Below are 23,173 nucleotides of genomic sequence, written 5' to 3' on the forward strand. Positions count from 1 at the left end.
CAATTTTTACTTGTATGTGTTTCAAGAAAATACGTTCAAATCATCTATGCTATGTGCTCTGAAGATATAAAGAGCTACCTCATTTAAGTTAGAAAAGCCATACATGAACCAAGAGTTGAGTTGAATTTAATACTTAGCTATTTAAATTTAACGATACTATCATTCCTCGAACACCTAATAAATATGCATGCCACCGAGCATCATAATCTGAACGAGTAATAAACCATTAAAAAAAAGTTTTTTTTTTTCACGCTCAGCATAGAAATTACCTCACGTCAAAGCAAGCGGTCCCGCTAGGCGACTACGATGCATAATTATTGAATTTCAATCCTTGTCACGTCTGGAGGTCCACTATTTGTGACTTTGCATGCATCAAAATTGTACTTAAATGCTCTAGAATAGAAATCAAAATTGGGAAACGTTGTCGGTGGAATATGTAGTACAGGATCGATCAGTATGGTTTCCCCGTGCTGACCCCTTGTGCCTGTGACCTACAGAACCTTGACTTTTGGTTTCGTGAAAGTCGAGAAAGATCGTAATTGGCTTAGAATAATGTTATCTGATTGTATAGTCATTGGTAGATGTCTATATTAAACATGGAGATAATTAAACGTGTGGCTTTAAAGTTTAACCGATTTATTAACGCCATTTAAAGAATGAAGACACTGACACTTCATGAAAAGCATCTTTTAAAACACGTTACAAGTGTTTTCGAATAGAATGGTAGATACAGAAAGTTATTTTATTCATATAAACTTAGATATACCTACTTACAGTTATAAGTGCTTTTGAATAGTCAAGTAAATCTACCTCTCTTTCGACAACTTCTTTGGCGCAGTGATGAATGTTGTGGTCTACTCGTATTAGCGGAGGCCCCGGCTTCGATTCTCGGCAGAGGCAATTTGGGAATTTATGATTTCTGAATTGTCTCTGTTCTGGTCTGGTGGGAGGCTTTGGCCGTGGCTAGTTACCACCCTATCAACAAAACCGTGCCGCCAAACCATTTAGCGTTCCGGTGCGTTGTCACGTAGAATCCAAGCAGGGGTACGGGTACCATCCCTTTTCAAAGTTAGCTCGCTTCCATCTTGGACTACATCATCACTTAACATCAGGTGAGTTCGCAGTCAAGGGGTAACTTGTATCTTTTTTCCTGCTTCATCAAACAACGTCATAAAAGGTGTTATTAAGGTCAATATTTGTATTTGTATTGGTCGCGTCATCGCGTGAGAATCGGATTCCCAACCCCAGTGGTCCTTGGCCCACGTAGAGTTTGCATTCAACGCACGCTATTCTTGCATTAAAGTGTCGCATAACACGAAACCGACGAGTTAATTCAGCATAGTGCCCATTTTTTACAAAAGTCAACCAATGAATCTATACTCAAGTAATAATAATGAGAGACGGTAAATCGCTGCTGTAAAATTGCCAGAATGATGGTTATTACCATGTGCCAAAGATAAATGTGGATCATTTTCTTCCGTCCTGGGTCTCTTTCCGCAGTTAGACCACAAAATACTTATCTTATTTTGTGCTTAGACGTTGCCGTAAGCTATAGATTGTACGGTGAGACCGTGTCCTGGAGGAACTCCCCGCGGGATCACTCCAGCCAGCCAAGCTCACTGCAGAATACAAGCAGGCCACCTTAGTCAGCGAGAACTTCCAGAAGTGTTGCTGACAGTGTAGGCTTCTCGTTGGGCAGATAGGTAGTCACTACATTTAAGCAGTAGATACGTGATGTGGAACCATGTGAAAAGATGCTTTTCCACAGATAAGAAGATGAGCGAAACGGTAGAAAGTCTGCAGAAGTAGATTAATGCGAGATGACATAATAAATTGATCAAATGATCAATGAACATAACATAAATTGGTCTATTTCTAAACTCCGGTCAACTTCGCTTGTCTTATTGAGTTGTTTTCTTTTCCCAACCAGAGACCACAACACTATGCCAACTGCAACATATCACACTAATATTATATAGGCGAAAGTTTGTGTGTATGTGTGTGTGTGTGTATGCGTGTATGTATGTTTGTTACTCCTTCACGCAAAAACTACTGGACGGATTTGGTTGAAATTTGGAATGGCGATAGATAATATCCTGGATTACCACACTGGCTACTTTTTATCCTGGAAAATCAAAGAGTTCCCACGGGATTTTTAAAAACCGAAATCCACGCGGGAGAAGCTGCGGGCATCAGCTAGTTACATAATGAAGGTACTCATAGGCACCTGCCATGATTTCATACTTGTTTATTTCGCTGGCTCACCGATCCAAGGAGGACCTTGGGCCAGGCAAGGCAACACTCTTGGTCATCAACAAAAGTTACCAATCATGCGTGTCATATACCTAGAGCACAAAAACATTCCCGTGCAAAAAACTATGCATAAGAACATCCTTTTTTATTGAGATCCGTCAGATCTGTCGTCTCGTCTCATTGAGTTCACAGATGACCGGAAGGCTGGCGGTTATTGCCTTGGCCACCGTAATCAGCCTGGCCTTTCTCGTGTAATTAATCCTTACTTTATGATTTGCGCAAACCTTCATGCTGCATCTTCAGGTGAACTACTTGTTGTGCGACCACTTTACCTTTATTACCACCTTAGACAGCGCTGATAGCCTAGTGATTTAGGGTGGGATCTATAGAGCGCGCTCTGCCTTTGCTTAGACTTTTAAGACAGTGTTAAAACGAGACAGAGCTATATCTCTCACATAAATCTGTCTCGTTTTAACTCAATCTTAAGTCAGAGCAAAGTCAAAGTGCGCTTTATAGATTTCAGCCTTAGACATCCGCCTCCTATTCGGGATGGCGGGGGCACACACCTTTAACTTTTTGAAGTTAATATCACTTGCTTTAACGGTGAAGGAAAATATCGTGAGGGAACTTGCATGTCTGAGAGTTCTTTATAATGTTCTCAAAGGTGTGTGAGGTCTACCCATCCGCATTTGGCCAGTGTGGTAGACTATGGCCAAAATTCTTCTCTTAAAGCAGACCCGTGCTCAGTAGTGAGCCGGCGATGTGTTTAGATTTTGATCATAGAGTTTTCAGAGATTTGATCATAATGATGAAGATGATTAGGTTAGGTTTAAAGAGTTTTTTTTCTCAGAACAATGTTCACTTATATGAGAACAAGTGTAAATTAAAAATTTATAACACCCCCGACAAAGTATTTGAGTTTTCCAAAACATTATTTTCAAATAAATAATTATGTATCTAGGCAACGTCCATCTTGACAGCTTGACATTTGTCTATTGACATAATATTATGAACCTAACGGTTATCTAACCTTCTTTTCTACAAGAAAACTAGAAAAGAGCTGATAACTCTTAAACGGCTGAACCAATTTTTTTAGATTATAGCTAAGAACACTCTCGATCAAGCCACCTTTCAAACAAAAAAAACTAAATTAAAATCGGTTCATTCGTTCAGGCGCTACGATGCCACAGACAGATACACAGATACACATCTGTGTATCTGTATCTGCACAGATACACAGACTACTACTGTGTAGATGTATCTACACAGATACACAGATACACAGATACTCAGATACACAGACACACAGATACCTACACACGTCAAACTTATAACACCCCTCTTTTTGGGTCGGGGGTTAATAATTCTAAATATAAATATAGAAAAAAACATAATTTTTAAAGGTACGGTGACTTTATACAATAATAATATTTCAAAACGCGTTATATCCTAAATTAACAAACTATATAATATATCTTTTTATCTATCTATTATGTCTGACAGTACTTTATGATTCTTAGACAAATCCCAATTTCGTCGTGTTTATGACCACGAGGTTCGCTACAAGACGTCAATCTTTAGACCTTAGAGTCTTTATTAAAATAAATAGCACCATAAAGCTCGCCGGACCCTTTACTGGGGCATAGCTCCCCGTTACTTGACCGTGACCGTTCAAACGATGACTTGCTGTTCAGTGTTTTACTATTCTACATATTTATTACCGGCGTTACCTAAGTGCCTAAACTCAGCGATCGTTTGTCATTGCATTCTGACCTTTACGACAAGGCAAGGTCAATGTTACTTTATCTTTATCAATGATCAGGTACGTAGTATAAAGTCATCTCAGTGAGATACCGCTGCGTCTGTTTGTTTCAAAGCACTATTAGTGTTGACTACAGGTTTTGCTGTTGACTGATTATATTGGTAAAGCTTTGGTAGAAGCACTAGAGTATATCTCAAAGAAAGTTGCTATATCGTGCTAAGTAAGCTGGGGGTCTATCAACTAGTCTTGTGAGCCTATTAAGTAGGTAATAGCCTTGATTATAGAAGAGAGCCACCCCTAATAGCTTGAATCCCGGAGATGGACATAAGCTACTTTTTATCCCAGGCATCATCTATTTGATACAAGATAGCTTGCATCCTATAGATGGACATAGGCAACTTTTTATCCCGCAAAATCAAAGTTCTCACAAAATTTTTAAGAAACTTAAATCCACTCGGATGGTTCAAACTCTTAAAAAACCGGCCAGGTGCGACTCACGCACCGAGGGTTGGTTCCGTACTCAGTTTATTTTTTTAACATTTTGCACGATAACTCAAAAACTATTATGCTTAAAAATAAATAAAAATCTGTTTTAGAATGTACAGGTAAAGCCCTTTCATATGGTATCCTACTTGGTATTACTTTAAAAATTGAAACACATTTTAACTTTTTTTTGTGATATGACCACAAAGTCACGGTTTTTGGATTTTTTCCTTTACTTGTGCTATGAGATCTAGCAACCTGCCAAATTTTATGATTCTAGGTCCACGGGAACTACCCTACAGGTTTTCTTGACAGACACGACAGACGAACAGACGGACAGAGGGACAACAAAGTGATCTTATAAGGGTTCCGTTTTTTCTTTTGAGGTACGGAGCCCTAAAAATAAATAAAGAAGTAAACCTGTCAGGTTTCACATGTTGTGATGTAATACAAGTTAATGCAACAAGCCCTGATGTGGGTCAAACTGCAAACATTCCGTTAGATCTTGAACTTGTCTTTGCATAGTACGGTATCGTCTAGGAACTAGTTCATCAACATATCTACTACCCTCTTGGTATTTATGGAATGCAATTGGAAGCCTTTTGCGGCGATTTAGAATGAATCTCATTTTATTATACCTTGGGACTCTCTGGTTATCACGTCTGGTTTATCCACTGTCTATCTCTTTCGTTATGTTACAAAAATTTAACAAGTCATGGCATTGATTTAAGAAGCGCGCCCCTAATAATTTTGTTTATTCTGAGAGTTAAGGCAAAATAAAAAAGACTGGTCAAGTGCTTTAGGTACTTGTGCTATAAGACCTACCATTTAAGGTCAACGGAAAGTACCCTACAGGTCTTCTTGACAGACACGACAGACGGACACATAACGAAGAGATAAAGAAATCTATAAGGGTTCCTTTTTTCCTTTTGACGTACGGAACCCTAAAAATAAAGTAGGGTAGGCATTTTCCACATTTCATATTTTTAACTGACTTCAAAAAAGGAGGAGGTTCTCAATTCGTCGGAATCTTTTTTTATAGTTACGTGAAGACAATGAGTGCTTAATTTTTGACGGGCTATAATTTAGAATATAAAATAAGTTTAGACTAGAATGATACTAGAATAGATTTATTATGCAGATCCGAGAAAACAATGAGGAATTAAGTAAAGTAAAACTTTCACATATTTTATACTAGCCGATGCCCGCGGCTTCGCCCGCGTGGATTTAGGTTTTTCGAAATCCCGTGGAAACTCTTTGATTTTTCGGGATAAAAAGTAGCCTATGTGCTAATCCAGGATATTATCTATCTCCATTCCAAATATCAGCCAAATCCGTCTGGTAGTTTTTGCGTGAAGGAGTAACAAACATACACACACACACACATACAAACTTTCGGCTTTATAATATTAGTGTGAAGAGTTTGATCTGAGAGACAGGGATAGTTTTGAGAGGAGGCAATGGAGCGCAGTAACACAGGTAGTAAGGTGGAGTTAAAGAGCAAGAACAGAATCGGAAGCTCAGACATCAGGGAGAGAATATATATCAACCATAACATAATTTTTGTAAGACAAATTCATACTTACAAGAAAATCGGCGATCTTCACGATAGGCAAACTAGAAATCATCATAGGCTTGCAACTAATAGTGCTCCACCTCAAGAAAGTCCAAAAGTCGTTTGTGGGAATGACAAAATATGAGAGTAGTATTTTATGCTTACCTAATAAAATTACACAATCAATTTTAGACAAAAGAGCAACCACTGATTTTCTTGCTGATTCTTCTCGGTAGGAGCGGCATTCCGAATGACAATACATATATTCAGTGACGATTCAAAAGCATTTTAAAGGTTTACTTGAATAAAAATCTCTTTCTAGTTCTTTTTAACCCCCGACCCAAAAAGAGGGGTGTTATAAGTTTGACGTGTGTATCTGTGTATCTATCTGTGGCATAGTAGCTCCTAAACTAATGAACCGATTTCAATTTAGTTTTTTTTGTTTGAAAGGTGGCTTGATCGAGAGTATTCTTAGCTACAATCCAAGAAAATCGGTTCAGCCGTTTGAAAGTTATCCGCTCTTTTCTAGTTCTTACTGTAACCTTTACTTGTCGGGGGTGTTATAAATTTTTAATTTACACTTGTCTATAACTATAATTAACATCAACTAAGTACAGGTATTAAAGCGTGGGAAAAATTTGCACCCAGTGAAACAAGGCGAGTCAAAAAACAATCATGTACTTACTTACACATTTAACAAGACATGTAAATTATTAACAGTTAACTGAGCTATAAAATATACCATACAATTTTCTTAGGAGAAACCACTCACAAGCGTTTATTATAATTTGCAAAGCACACGTTAGATTTGAAGAACACGTAGAACTAAGGGTTCCTACACAGAACTTTTGATAAAGGTATTCGCGCCTACAAGACTATCTACTCGCGCAGCGGTGTAAAAGTAGCATTTTCTTACACGACGTGGTAATTCTTTGGTGGTTTTAACATTTCAAAGCCCATTTCAGACACTTACAAAGTTTCGTGAACAAGATAGATATATCCCTTGGTTGAATTGGTTCTTAAAATCTTAGATTACAGAGGAGGATTCAAAAAGTGCACTGTAGGGTTCCAGTAACGTCAGCGGATAACGATAATGACAGTATGTACTATGTACATAGAAGTCCATATCATAAAAATACTACACGAGTCAGGCGGTGCAGGTCGGGTGCCGGGTGGCTCTAATGAGCTAGAAACTTAAAATAATATTGTTTACGTACTTGGGGAACTTGGAAGTTAGTCTTTTAGGCACTTTTTATACTGTGTAGGAGCCCTTAATTTGGAACAGTTCCGTGCCTAAGGGAAGGGAGGGGAATGCTATACCGTTATTCGAAGTGAAACATGGGCAAATCATTGCGGGCCCAACTCGCGTGGGCTGTCCGAACTCCTAACATTTCCTTAGTAATTTTGAAACGGGAGCACAATAATGCAAAATATAGTAGGTACATGGGAATTTCATGAGACACATACCTGGCGGTACGATACCTAGAGCCAATATTTAAGTAGGTATACCTTCTTTATAATCTTTAATCAAATAATCATAATGGATGTCTTTATTTTGCTCTATTGTATGAACCCCTTTGCTCTTTATTTATACAACTCAAAAGTATATTATATATTATAGTCCTTTATTACTAATTCATAATTAACTTAAATTTTAGATTCGTGATAACTTGATCTGGTTGGTAGGTGCTTGGTTTTGATATAGGTACCTACCTAATTAAAAAAAAATCTTCAAGAAAGGCACATTTCCTATCAAAGCTTTTGTACGCTAAACTGGGATGGGCGGAATTCCGATCCGATATCAGTAGTCTAAATCCATCTAACGGCTTGTAGGTTAATAAATATTAATAAATAATTTATCAGTAGCACGCGCATATTATAAATTTATTTTACGCTTCTCTATAATTTTAGCTTTATTTTGATATAACTCAATGTTTAAAAAACCCCCGACACAAAAACCTCTATAAGAAATCTAGAAAAGAGCTGATAAGTGATAACTTTCAAACGGCTGAACCGATTTTCTTCGATTAAGTAGGTATAGCTAAGAACCCTCTCAATCGAGCCACCTTTCAAACAAAAAAACTAAATTAAAATCGGTTCATTCGTTTAGGAGCTACGATGCCACAGACAGATACACAGGCACACACGTCAAACTTATAACACGCCCTTTTTGGATCGGGGGTTATAAACCACTGAAAACGTATCATTGAAAATAAAGGTTAAATGACGAAGGTACATGCTATGTACCTAGTAGTTATTTACTTTTAACTGCAGGTCCAGGTTAATAATAGGGCTTCCCAATAGATATCTCCAGTGATCGAAGAAGCAAAGTATCTAAGTAGGTAGAGGAAAGCATTTGAGAGTAACCGTAGCGTTAATAGACTAATAAATAGCTTCAAGACAGGCGTCCCGTTAGCCCAGCCCTGCGGTACATCACGCTGGTGGGTACTTTGAAACGCAATGAGCCCTTCCTCTTGAGAGGAGAAGTTATAAGCTACCTTCTAATGTACTGGACCAATGGGTCAAAAAGAGTAGGGAGCATGAACAGTATCGTCATTCAGTTGATGGGATTGTTTGATGGGACAGAGGACACTGAAATAGACATATACAAGAGCAATGGGTTGGATGAGGTGCGCAAAACAAAATGACAGTTATTAAACAAGACCTTAGAATTGATTGCAGCAAGCAAGATCTTTATATCCACTCCTAGACGTGTTTCTCGCTGCGGTAATTTAATATCAAGGCGGTCGGTGCGATAGACCGACAGAACCGATATATTTTATCGAGTCTATGTGCTCTATGATGTTGATGCTACATGGCATTCTGTTGTTGGATAAGAATCCGCTACATACCGACAGTGAGATGATGAGTGACCTAATGATTTATGTGGCATGTTAATTTTCATCAAGCCATATACCGTATAAATAGTGGTGACGTTGAAAAGAAGGCATGTTTTTCATCGTCCAAACCGAATATAACCCAAATGTAAGCCATCTCTACAAGCATGTCCACTCCTAGACGTGTTTCTCGCTGCGGTAATTTGATATCAAGGCGGTCGCCGGTCGGTGCGATAGACCGACAGAACTGATATATTTATTGAGTCTATGTGCTCTATGATGTTGATGCTACATGGCATCCGTTGTTGGACAATAATCCGCTAGATACAGACAGTGAGATGATGAGTGACCTAATGATTTATGTGGCATATTAATTTTCATCAAGCCACATACCGTATACATAATGACGTTGAAGAGAACGGAGGTTTTCCATCGTCCGAACCGAATATAACCCACGTATAACCCATCTCTACAAGCAAGATCATTATGTCCACTCTTAGACGTGTTTCTCGATGCGGTTATTTGATATCTTAGATGGTGTTTTTTTTTTTTTGCTACATGGCAGTCCGTTGTTGGACACCAATCCGATAGATTCAGATATGTATGTAGTTAGGTACCTATTGAGATGATGGGTGACCCAATAATTTATGTGGCATGTTGAGTTTTAAGTATCATACAATATCTTGGATGAATTAGTGTTTAATTCATCCAAGTCAATATACATAGTGACGTTGAAGAGAAGAGATGTTTTTTGTCTGTGTACACGTGTAGTCTGAACCGAATATGATCGTTTAAATTATATCAATACTAGCTGTTGCCCGCGACTTTAAAATCGTGAACTGGATAATTGCTGTTCCGATAACAATCGCGCTCTTTTTTTGTGGCCTGTGTACCTTGCGTATGTTTTGGGAAGACGTACGATATCACACTAATATTATAAAGGCGAAAGTTTGTGTGTATGTGTGTATGCGTGTGTGTGTGTATGTTTGTTACTCCTTCACGCAAAAACGACTGGACGGATTTGGCTGAAATTTGGAATGGAGATAGTTATAATATCCTGGATTAGCACTAAGGCTACTTTTTATCCCGCAAAATCAAAGAGTTCCCACGAGATTTCGTTAAACCTAAATCCACGCGGGCGAAGTCGCGGGCATCGGGTAGTTACGAATAATTGGATTATTATTCGGTAAAATATTTTAATAATACCGTGTGCTTTATCTGAGCTTTGCTTATACTACCTAACACAAACATTAATAGCTTACACAATTTATTTTATTTTTTAAGTTATAATAAATAATCGACAGTTCTATAAAATAAACATAAGTAAACCTAATTGAAAACTAAAAAAAAAATCAAAACTAAAATAAATTAAATTAAATCTAAAACCTCATCGAGAGTCGAGACCATAGAGCAAAAACAAAGCGCTCTACGGAAATGTAAACTCTACGGGGTCTATGCTACAGCACTAACAATCGATTACAAATAGGTACCTTCTAAATACATAGAAGGATAAAGTATCTCACGTTGAACGCGCGTGATATAACCCGCGGAAGAACAGCTTACACGGTGTACCGAAGTCATAGTCAAGTGCAATCAACCTGTACCTCATTGTTCGCGGATAAAGTACCAGGAAGTACCTAAGAAAGTAAAGACTAATTGCATGAGCTTGCTTAGTAATTGTTATTTAAAAGGAAATAATTGAAGCCGTTTAGGATTTGCCTTTTCCAAAATGTTTTTTTCAAATAAATTTTTAGGGTTCCGCACCTTAAAAGAAAAAAAGGCACCCTTAGAATGTTCCTACTATGAAATTCTTATCTTTGAAAAATGAAGTTTCTACCTTTGAAAAGAGCAACCGCCAAGTTTCTTACTGGTTCTTCTCGTCGATCCAAAAATACTTTTAAGAGTTTAATTGAATATGAAAATGGATATACCTACATCAAAATAATTTAGGAATATTTAAACGATTTATGAGTAAATTACCATTTTATATGGTTTTTTTTTGTGTACTAAAGAGTACACAAAAAAAACCATATAAAATGGTAATTTTAAGCTTTATCGCATTTATTAGCCACAATGAACTTGGGCTTTTGTCGCTTATATTTTACACACAGCTTTTATCGGAGTTAGCTATGAGTTAGGTAGGTAGGTCTAAAACTCTACACGTATTTCGCTCAAACATGCAAAGTGTATGTTTATTAAGACGGCCTACGTTCATTAACTTTTTTTTTATTTTTTATTTTTAATTATATAAAAATATATAATTGTTAAGTATTTATTGTTGGGCAATGTGCATTAGGCTTTATACTAGCTCGGGAAGGGTCTCGCCTACTCGAGCCCCCGAGGTCCAGTTAAAGCTGTTAGTATTCGCTGGATGCACGAAGCAGATTACAGCTTATAAATCGGAGCTTATATTTTATAGCTTTCTATAACCACTGATCTAGAAACCGAAGATTTTCAAATAGTAAGCTCTGAGAATGTGCCCATTTTCTCGCAGGTTTCGTGCTGGTTTTAAAAAAAAAAGCTTTCAAAAATGTTATCACATTTCATTACGACGACATGATATTTTTTTCACTTTACAATTTTCAAATAAACATATGTATATATGCCTCTCTTATCCCCCAAGTTTGTTAAGTGAAAAATCCGAAATGATTAGAATTGATAGAGGTTTACGTTTTTACAAGAAGTTTAAAAGTCTCTTGCTACCAAGGTTTTCTACAATATCGGTAATAAAGCTTTCAAATAACAGTTTTGTGGTCTCAAATAAAAGGATTTATTTTTTAAACATTAGATCAATTATTTATTTTCTCTTTCTAAGTTAGAGAAGAAGATGGAAGAGTTTGATTCGCACTTGCCGGTTTTTTTGAACTTCAAACTAGATCGCATCTTTAGTTTCCATATCAATGTTTCTTTCTAATAAATAATTACTTGATGGTGCTATCGGATTCAAAGAGTACAAGTTGAGAATAAAAATATCTTTCTAGGACATGTTTTGTGATATGATAGGCATTAAATTAATTTATGGAGGTCGGATCAACCGGTATTTTGAATAAATTTTGCATATCTGTGCCATGGACTAGTATTTATTAAATAAGACTAACACCTCATGAATTAAGATAATTGTCGCTAAAATTTAATTTCTCTTGATTTTTTTCGTTTACCGGCTCTTCGAAACTTCCGGTCTTACTTCTGGCCTACATTATATGAAGAGAATTTCTGTGCAAAACAACTTTTTACCTCCAAAAGTTTAAAGGCTGGGCATTGATGGGTGAATCAGGATTGGATGACACATTTATTATACATTGAGAATAGCGATTCGCTTAATCAATCTGTACCAAAATTGTAGTTACGTAGAACTTATAACATCGTGAGAAAACCCGCATGCCTGAGGGTTCTCCATAAATTCTCAAAGATGTTTGAAGTCTGCCAATTCGCACTTGATCAGCGTGGCGGACTATCGCCTATTTCTAACAGCAACGGAACAAAGTATCTACAATTTTCCAACGTAGCGCAGTTCGCATTCCGTGGCATTCCGACTCTCGGCATGGTGAAGTGGTAAATAGGGCACCGTTATGTTATGCAGCGCTCGGATGCATTCCGAAGACATTATCTCCTCTACACCACTCGACACAATACACATTGAACTGTCTTAGCGCCTTAGGAAAATTCAAATGTACCAATGCAGTCGGTTAATACCATATCGATGGTAAAACTATTGGCTTTCGAGATTTCCATATACTTACAAGTACATAGTTACCTGGGTAAGGACCAAATTCTTATGCTGTGTATTCTTATGCTGTAACAATGGAAGTTCCTAAAGTGACAAAAGAAAAAATAATGCACAACAGAATTTGTAAAGGTATAGAATAGTGTGATGACCGATGAGTGTCGATCATTAATAAATGTATTTCATTTAACAGGGCTCTCTCCGTCTCTTGCTCCATACAATCGTACTTCCAATTTGAATATTAAGCAAACAAAGTCCATAAAATTTTGCACACATATTTTAGAAACTATGTATGTGGTGTTTTAGATTTTTCTAAAAATATGTAGTTTTAAAATTACAGGGGCTCAAAGGGTATGTGAATTTTTAAGACCGCGTAACTTTGAAATCGAATATATTAACAGAAATCTGGAAAACCACAGACATAGATATTAGTTTCTAGAACATGTCTGCATTTCATAAACTTTAGTTGCTTAATATTCAAATGTAATTTGAACTACGTTTGTATGAAGCGAGTGACGTAGAGACCCCTCTTAACAATTGTATATTATGTACGATTCTATAATAGTGTGGTTGTGTTTCTGTAATGCGAGATTATCACAGCCCAATACAATAGTTCCCTGTAAATAATCATAGTTCGTGCATCGTTGCCGGTTGATTTTTTATTATCATTTTTAATTATAATGAATTAAATGAATAATGCAATGTTCGCCTCGCAGTAGCAATTATGTAATTAATATTATATTTTACCTTTGGCCAGCGTGCACACGCACAGGTTATAAATTACTAACTATTTTTATTTAGGTATTTATCTACCTATCTGATGGAAACATGGGCGTGGTGTCAAAGACGCTAGCGTTATTGCCATATGAATTGCCAGGCTTTGGGCCAAATAAGCCCCAGCGTTTGGGTTACTTGAATTGGTAAACATTTTCGTGACCGATGACCACTGCACTGACCCATAAGTCTTAAAAGTCATGGATAGGAGGTGAACGAAGCCACATATTACTTTTTTTATTCAGATACAAGTTAGCCCTTGACTGCAATCTCACCAGGTGGTAAGTGATGATGCAGTGTAAGATGGAAGTGGGCTAACCTAGAAGGAGATAGCAGTTTTCATTAAACCCATACTCCTTTGGTATCTACACGGCATCGTACCGGAACGCTAAATCACTTGGCGGCACGGCTTTGCCGGTAGGGTGGTAATTAGCCACGGCCGAAGCCTCTCACCAGACCTACCACAACTTCAGTTAAGTACCTTCAAGGTATAAAAGAATACTTAGGCATTTTCTAGGCAAGCGCGCTCCAACTTAGACCTCATCGTCATCATTTACTTTTCAGTATGATTGTCGTCAGCACAAACCTATTAAAGGTATCTTGTAAAAACCGTTCATACTTAAGCATTTTTAATCTCAATGCTTAGGTATTCGATTGCGCAAGAGATGAAAGTATAAGTACGCGCCCAAGCGCATCCATCGTTGGATCTGCATTTCCTTTCAATAAGATTTACTTACAGCCAATGCACTCATGTCGTGTAGGTATGCAATTACACATTACTTTGCTAGGCATCGGAAACACAGGGAAATATCAACGAAAGCGGTTACATTTGTGGAAGCACATACTTAGGTACACAATTTCACGAAAATTAAAAATTATATTTGAAAATTGAATACATTCACTACATTCCTGGTCTACAGACCTGAGATCAGATCTATCAGATCTTATGATAGAAATATCTGAGGACCTGACCAACATTTAGAGCTGGTTTGACTAAAGTTCTGTTTGTCATAATACTCTGGTCCCAAGAAGAAGTGTAAATGACCAATTAGTGCTATGAAAACGTTATGAGGTAGATAAAATATGAAAAATAGCTCAAAATAAATAATACTGAATTAATTATTTCTTACGCCTTATTCAATCGACTCTATTTAAATAATCCCTTGCGAACTTTTAGCAATATTCATCCCTTTGTCTCGCCATAGATATGGAAAAATAAAGACAATACCAAGATTATCCAATAAAATTGGATATTTTTCCGTAATTCTTGGACTACAGCATACTTACAGAAAAGGAGAAAGTGTCGAAATTTATGCAAATAAACGATTGCACAAATCCGATAACAATGTAATCCGAACGCGGTACATACTTATTGCAAAAAATCACGTAAGACTACTTAGATTTAAATTCAAGAAGTACCTACTGTAGAAAGTAGACGTTAAATTGATAGTACCTGTTGTAAATGTACCAGTTTGCTCTTGATTATGCTTGAGGTGCATGAGACGGGTATTCAAATTTTATTTGGTTTTTCGCAATTTGTAAATCAATACGACGAAGTAGGCTTATGGCATTCTAATTCCGACAATGGCAGTATCATCTTCACGGGATTAGGTACATAAAAATCTTTACTTGAAAGTGTTCAGTTAGTCAAAATAATGAGTTTGACATGAGTTACACACAAATTAGTCGATACTATTAGTGGAGTAAGTAAAGCCGTAAAATAGCCAATCTTAGGAAGTCCTCAGAAACAGCTCCGATTTTGATGATTTTGTTTAAAATTCTTGTTTTTTATACATTATTTAAAATCAGAAACGTTTTGAAGGGGGGAAATAATTTTTAGTATTTTTTTATCCATATGTGCGATATTTATCCACGAAGTCCAGAAAAACGCTACCTTCTCTTTGAGAAGTTGTAGAGTAGGTCAAATGCTACAAATGACCTCTAAACACTTATGGGCGAAAACCGCCCGTTTTTGAGTTATTGATCGTTTTCAGAAAAATACGTATTACGACGAAAATGCTTCGTTTATACTCCACTATATAGCTAATTTTTTAAACTGGATATAATTTTTGTAAATATGTTACAAATCTACTTAGAATGGACTGTCTCAGAAGGACAATGCGGATGGCCTCATTGGCATGCGTGGTCAAGATTTTAATAAGTCTGCGTTTTGTAAGATTTTGGAACTGTGGATTTATGCAATTCGCAAACGTTGGTTTGCGTACCTATCATACGTGGGTGAAGATCAGTACCGGCACTAATAGCCTTCAATTCAACTTCTTATTTCGTAACTTTTTTTAAACTTAGTTATCAATTACCATATTTTTAACCCCTGACCCAAAAAGAGGAATGTTATAAGTTTGACGTGTGTATCTGTGTCTCTGTGTATCTGTGTATCTGTCTGTGGCATCGTAGCTCCTAAACGAATGAACCGATTTTAATTTAGTTTTTTTTGTTTGAAAGGTGGCTTGATCGAGAGTGTTCTTAGCTATAATCCAAGAAAATCGGTTCAGCCGTTTGAAAGTTATCAGCTCTTTTCTAGTTACTGTAACCTTCACTTGTCGGGGGTGTTTTAATTTTTAATTTACACTTGTTATTTTGGTGTCAAAAATCAAAAGAAGTGCTTGTTCCTTTTTCTCAATTTTGTTTTTAGGACATGTTAGGTAAGTACTCCGAGTATAGATATCTACTTTCTACGTTTGTTTTCGGATTTCAGTTTGCCTTGGTAATTAATATAGCACACCGATCGAATATTGAGGTGATGCTGAATGAAAATCAAACAGTGACGTAATGGACTCTATTGTAGACGTGATCAATTGCATCTAGGTACAGAAGGTAACCTATACTCGAACTAGGTTACAAATAAATTGGGTTGGTAGGTAGGTACGTCTTTTTTACCTACTAATCCTAACCTCCTAAACCTAACACACGTTTTAGCAATTTAACTCCTCACGGATGGTCGGGTGTTACTCAATAACCATTAGTTAAAGTAGCGTTTGTCACGTAACTCTATTTTTCTTGAGAAGGCTTTTGTTTGGTTAATGTGAGCTAATGTCTATTGAGCTGCCTCGTCGAATGTTTTTAACATGTCTGTGACTGTCTAAAAAAAAAGAAATGTACCTACTTACTTAGATGTCAGTTTCTTTATTCCACCAAGTATTTATAGATCTATGATTCCACCATAACTTCTTAATAATGCCTGATAAAATCTGGATGTATGGGGTATCGTTAGAATCCTTACATCACTTCGAGCGACATTGGCTATAATTTTTTTGAAAAAAATTCAGTATGGTGGCTGTATGGCGCCATTTTCAAATGTGGAAAGATTTTTTCAATGTTTTCTCCTCAATTGGGACCAGAACTGATGCAGAGCAAACTGCAGTCTAGTTAGGTACTTGAAAACTTTTTAATCTACTAACTATACAGGGTGTTGGTAATTAGTATATAATGACAACACGTACCCATGCTTTGATCTGATATATGCTGAAGTATAATGACGAAATAAAATTATAAAAATTTCACTACAAAATTTAAAAAAAAAATTATGTCCAAGTTTTCACGACCCTAACGTGCCCTAACTCACTGAGATCGTTGGCTCGCCTATTTAATGATGGCCAACGATCTTAGTGAGTTAGGGGCACGTAAGGGTCATGAAAACTTTGACATAAAAAAAAATTTGAATGGATTTTTTTAATTTTATTTCGTCATTATACTTCAGCATTGTATTTATCAGATCAAAGTAGCATAGGTACGTGTCGTCATTATATTCTAATTACCAAACACTCTGTAGGTATAAGTAGGTACCCACACGAAAGCATCAAAGAATGTTTACTCAGATTTTTTTTATTGTCTAGCTCTTAGATTAATAACAAACCTAATAACTGTTTTAATAGTATATGCATGTGCAAGATAGGATGTTGTCTCAGCCATTTCGTATCGCGGATTAATGTGGTGCCGCGATAATTAACACTAACTATAATTTATTGCCGAATCGCAAAGCCTTTCGCGACTGGTAATCGAGGCTAACGTTTGAGTTAGGTAATTAATCCGGGCATACACGCGGGCCTTGCTAAATATCCGGCTATTGGGTAGAGGACCATCGTACAAAGTGGCAGCCCATTGTACTGATACCATTGTTGGGTTGAACCATCTTACATTGTGTTGCATTGCAGGGCTAACCTTCAACCTTGTTCGAAACCTTAGATAAAGTACATAGGCTATGTTTGTACAAAACAAACTTATTTTCACTATAATTCGTTATTTACTATCGCTATATCACACTTTACACTAAAATTATAAAGGCGAAAGTTTGTGTGTATGGATGTGTGTGTGTGTGTGTGTGTGTTTGTTACACCTTCATGCAAAAACTACGGGACGGATAAGGCTGAAAAGAATGGACATAGATTATACTCTGGATTAGCACATAGACTACTTTCTATCCCGGAAAATCAAAGAGTTCCCACGGGATTTTTAAAAAACCTACATCCACGCGAACGAGGTCGCGGGTATCAGCTGGTTGTACATGAAACTATCGGCATACATTATTTTTAACCGACTTCAAAGAAGGAGGAGGTCTCTATTCGACTGTAATGAGCTGCCAATGTGGAGTCACAAATAATATGAACAGTTTAAGTTCGTCCGGCTAATTGGCACCGGCTCCAAAAAATGGTTAGTACCTACTAAATAATTTAATTTATTATTACATATTATTAATATTATATCATCATCATCATCATCATCATCATCAGCCTGTGGACGTCCACTGTTGGACATAGGCCTTCCCTATAGAGCGCCACCACACCCGGTCCTCAGCCTTCCTCATCCAGCCACTTCCCGCCAGCCGCTTTATATCGTCGGTCCATCGTGCTGGAGGGCGTCCCACACTACGTTTGCTTAAACGCGGTCTCCACTCAAGGACTTTCCGGCTCCAACGGCCATCGCCTCTACGACAGGCATGGCCTGCCCACTGCCACTTCAGCTTGCTAATAGTTTGGGCTATGTCAGTGACCTTGGTTCTCCTGCGGATCTCCTCATTTCGGATCTTATCCCTCAGTGAAACTCCTAACATAGCCCTCTCCATAGCTCGCTGAGCAACTTTGAATTTGTGAACAAGGCCATTTGTCAGTGTCCACGTTTCAGCACCATAGGTGAGGACGGAATATTATATCATATTTTTCGATAATTTTTTTTTTACTTTATAGTGGTTGTGGTTATTTAAGTCGGTTTTTTTGATTAACAAGGGAATTAACAAGTCAAAAATTCCTCAGATAAAATCACAAAATAATAATAGACAAAAAAAATGAAACAGTACCCAAGTTCTGAGTGTAAGCTCTGGTGTGGTCGTGCAATGTTTCATCTTTAGCTAGGGGCTACGAAAATGAATACTAAAAATGCCTACCCAGTAGGTATGCGAGATACTCCTCCAATGAAATAACTCTTATGAATAGATAAAATCTATCAATAGATTTATTTCAATGCGGCGATATTGTAATGTAACTTCATGATGGCCTGGAGATATTCTGGGTGGCTAACCGTGGAGCTTTCAAGCTTTGATACTTACCGAAAGTGCTCTAGGGAGCCTCGACTACTGTCTAGACTCTAGTGTCTACTATGTCTTGATAACGATACCAATGACACCACTGCATGTCATTTGCAATTATTTTGGTAACAACACCACCGTTCTCACTAATCGGAGGTGGTTTCGTTACCAAGAAATAACAGAATTATGATTATTATTGTAAACGAGACCTACCCCAGTGGTGTTCGTCCAATGGTTTAGCGGGGGCGAGTCATTATCATCATCACCTGAACCAATCTTCCCAGGGGTTTTGTTTTTAAATAAAAATAGCGAGCAAACGTGCCGGCGCGGCGGGTCATCTGATGTTAAGTGATTACCGCCGCCCATGGATATTTGCAGTCGCAGAGGCTTCCAGTTTGTTAGTCCGCCCCTTGAATAACCCCATGTTGTAAAATAGAGAGAACACCGCCGATGGGAGTTGATTCCACAGTTTGCATGTGCGTGGAAAAAAGGATCTGGCGCAACGGGTGGTCGAAGTGCACCAGGTGGTGAGGGTGAAATTGCTTGCGGGTGGCGTGCGGGGTAGTTGTAAAAAAAGGAAAGGATAGTCAGTCATATTAGGACCCTGGATCCTCCGAATCAACAGGACGATTTTATCCCGTGAGTTATTTAATTATTATTAAAATCTATACTAATAAATAAAATTGGAGTGTCTGTCTGTAATTTCGAAATAACTACCACATATTAAGGTCATATGGTTATTTGAACGATACTATAACTGAATCACACTTTTTTAAAATTTTTGTCTGTCTGTCTGTCTGTCTGTCTGTCTGTCTGTTTGAAAAGGCTAATCTTGGCAACGGCTGAACCGATTTTGACGGGATTTTCACAGACAAGTAGAGAATCGACCAGGGAGTAACATAGGCTACTTTTTTAACCGACTTTCAAAAAGGAAGTTGTGTTTTTCTACCTATGTACACCGATATCTCCGAGATTTCTGAACCGATTTGCGTCATTTCTTTTTTAGTCGATAGAGGAACTTTGCGACATTGTTTCATAAAAAATTTGGAGTCCAACTCCTCAATCCTGATGCTGCAGGGGATCTGACCAATCCACGCGGGCGAAGCTGCGGGCATCAGCTAGTATCTAATAAATTACATATCTACAAGCATCGTCTGGAAGTCATATTGATAGCTATCGCTATGATTGATGGCCAATAAACGCTTGGCTTTAGAGCTCAAACCACTTCTACGAAAGCCTATGCGCTTGCGCCGACAATAAAAATATTTCAAACGGAATTATAGGCAGTTACGGCCGGCCAGTTTTATTGCAGATTTTATAATAATTACGTAATGAAGAAAATACATAAAAGACCAATCAGTCTTCATTTACAGGTACGAGTGAGTACCTACGCAAGATTTGATTTATTTTACGATCCAAAATTAGTACCTAGCTGTCAGTAGGAAAATACCTAGTTAGTAAAGTCGGGCGAGCGTAATAAAAGAAACTATAAAGCTCGCCCGACTTCATAGTTCATATACTTACAACAAGTCTAGAAACAAAAAATAATTTTTATTTTGTAGTTTTTTTGGAAATTGGTTTTTTTAACATATTTTTTTCCTTTACTATTGCTACCAGCCAAATTTCATAATTCTATGTCAACGGGAAGTAGGTAAGTCTAGGTACTTATAGGTTTTGATTCCCCCGAATTGACAGACAGTGATCTCATAAGGATTCCATTAGGGCTAGATTTATATTTTATTTCCAAGGCATATTTAGCCAGAACTTCGCTTCGAACAGCAATTCGATCGAAGTTCTGCGCAGCTTATGAAAAACCTATGTAAAGTATGACAATGTACAAAATCGTCTGAATATCAATGGGTTTCTAACGGTTCGGTCAGTTAACAATTTCCAAACTGACCAAGCACAGTAATCGAACTCGGGACCGCCTACTTTAAAGGCCACACCACTGTGCCAGAAACCGTCGATCAGAGTTTAACTACGGCCATTAGAATCCAGGTACTTAGTTACAGGTACAGTTTCCCGTTCCTATATCTGCGTGAATAACTAACGACAGACCCGTCGATGCCCACAGCGGAACGAATGTCGCTACATTAGGTTCTTTACGGGTAATCTCTGTTGCTTTCAAATGGCCGCTATAGGCTTTTTGTTTGCTATTTGATGAGCTGGTGTTTGCTATTTGACAAGATCACTGAAATCGACATATACAAGTACCTACGCTGGAGATGGTGGTGCCATAAAAATGACAGTTATTTTTTTGCCGATTTGAAAGCTCTCCAAACGTAACCTGATACTTTGTGTCAATCCTTCGATTAGAGTTAAACTATGATCATTAGAATCCAGGTAGGTACTTTAACTTAGATTAGAATTTAACTATGATCATTAGAATTTACAGTTTACTGTTCCTATATCTGCGTGAATAACTAACGAGTAACGACAGACTCGTCGATGCCCACAGCGTAACGAATGTCGCTACTTATTACTTAGATTTTGTACAAGTAATGTTTGTTGTAATAAATAAATAAAGACAAAATGTATAGTGCTCTATGGAATGAAATGGGCACGCGGTGGGCGCTTGTTCTAAGTATGCGGTCCGCGCAAGAAATTAGTAATACCACCTAGTCCACGCGCTCGCGGCGCTTGCTTTATCAAGTCCTCCTGAAGTCTTTTATTTGTCTAAATGTGTTTCAGTTGGTAAACAAGATTAATCAACCAGTAGTTTCCTACACCGCGACTGCCCGCCGCGGTTCCCAGAGATTAAATACCTAGGTGAAACGTGTCTACGATTGTTATTTACCCATCCAATGTTTTTTCTAAGAGTTCCCATTCACTTGTACCTGCCGTTACTATTAGAATATATTGTAATGAAGTTCATATGCAGTTTTAATCAATACCCAAGACGTGTCGAGGAATGTGACGACAAAGTGAATTCATTTCAATAACTTTTACAGCTGTCGGTGCCCTTTTAACGGAAGTAGGACGGAAGTTTATAATTCAATGGAATTATGTACTTGTTGTAAATGAAATGTAGAGTTGGCGAGCAAAGAGAAGAGAGTGCGTAGTTGAAATAGTTTTGTCGCTGGGCTATTGAGCGAGTGCGACAGGGAACAATCGCCCGTCACTGCGCGTACCCATATACTTACTCCATGTTCCAACTAGTATCTAGATACATTATTTTCAATTCGCTACTAAGTAATGTTATCTTTCGATAAATTAATAAAGTAATTTTAATTAAAATAAATAATTTAGTAATAATTAATTATGGTTATTTTAGTTTAAATAAATAATTTAGTAGTTATTTAATCCTAATTTTTAAAATCAAAAAGTACAAAGGACCCTAGGATCCTTTTACAAGTACAACGGCTAATCTAACAAATTCGTATATCGTTCTAAATAAATTAATTAAATTAAGTAAATTCGTGTATCGTTATTCGTGTATCGTTTTGAAATTTATTAAAAAAAAACTTTTTTCATGAAATAGGTATACCTACTCTTATCTCACTTACCTAGTTAATATTGAATGGAAATCAAATTCAGTGTTCATTGCAATTTGCACTGAATATTTAGAAAATCATACCGAATTATACCCCTATTGCACTGTTAAAAGTTCTAAATAATCAAAACTAGACTTACCAGTGGCTACAAAAAAATCCACATCGATGTAAATGCATAAAAAAAATCACAACTTTTTTTTAAATACTGTCCGAATGGGATAAACGAACCACTCAAGTCCTGAACATGTTTTCCCGCGCGTATTTAAATTTGGAATGCGGCAGCAGCGTGCGGCACGATGAGCGCTAGTCTTTCTACTGATTCTCAAACTAAGCACAGCAAGGTTGCTTGTGCTAACATTTAACGGGATGCGCTCACGCAAGGTTAGGTGTAATAGCTTCTTATTTAATAACAGAGATTTTTCACACCCTTAGGGCGTTTGTGTATTCATTTGTATTCAATTCATATTCGTTTTTACCCAACTGCGGCAAAGCCAAAAATAAGGGTTATCATTTTATAGTAAAATACGATTCAAAGTGGCCGCCATAAAAACGTACGGACGCGTGTGCACTAATTTTACGATTCGTATTTGATGGATTTTTGAAATGAATACGAATTAAATACGAATGAGTGCATAAACGCCCTTATTCGTAAGAATGTTTTTTAATTGTCTTTTCTTGCTCAGCAATGATGGCCTCAGAACAAGCAGTTTAAAAAGTTTTCAAAAAAACCCTGACTGCGATTTGCGCTTGAT

General features: G+C 37.3%; 1 protein-coding gene across 1 annotated transcript in view; it reads right to left on the reverse strand.

The window, feature by feature from the left end:
• Positions 1-22,722, reverse strand: part of LOC123873240 — a 60,720-nt gene extending 37,998 nt beyond the window's left edge. Inside the window, exon 1 of the mRNA XM_045918006.1 lies at positions 22,561-22,722. The gene's annotated coding sequence lies outside the window, so the exon portion shown is untranslated. The remainder of the gene's footprint in view (positions 1-22,560) is intronic.
• Between the last annotated feature and the right edge of the window lie 451 nt (positions 22,723-23,173).

Source organism: Maniola jurtina, chromosome 16 (assembly GCF_905333055.1).
Source record: "Maniola jurtina chromosome 16, ilManJurt1.1, whole genome shotgun sequence".
Classification (NCBI taxonomy): Eukaryota; Metazoa; Arthropoda; class Insecta; order Lepidoptera; family Nymphalidae; genus Maniola; species Maniola jurtina.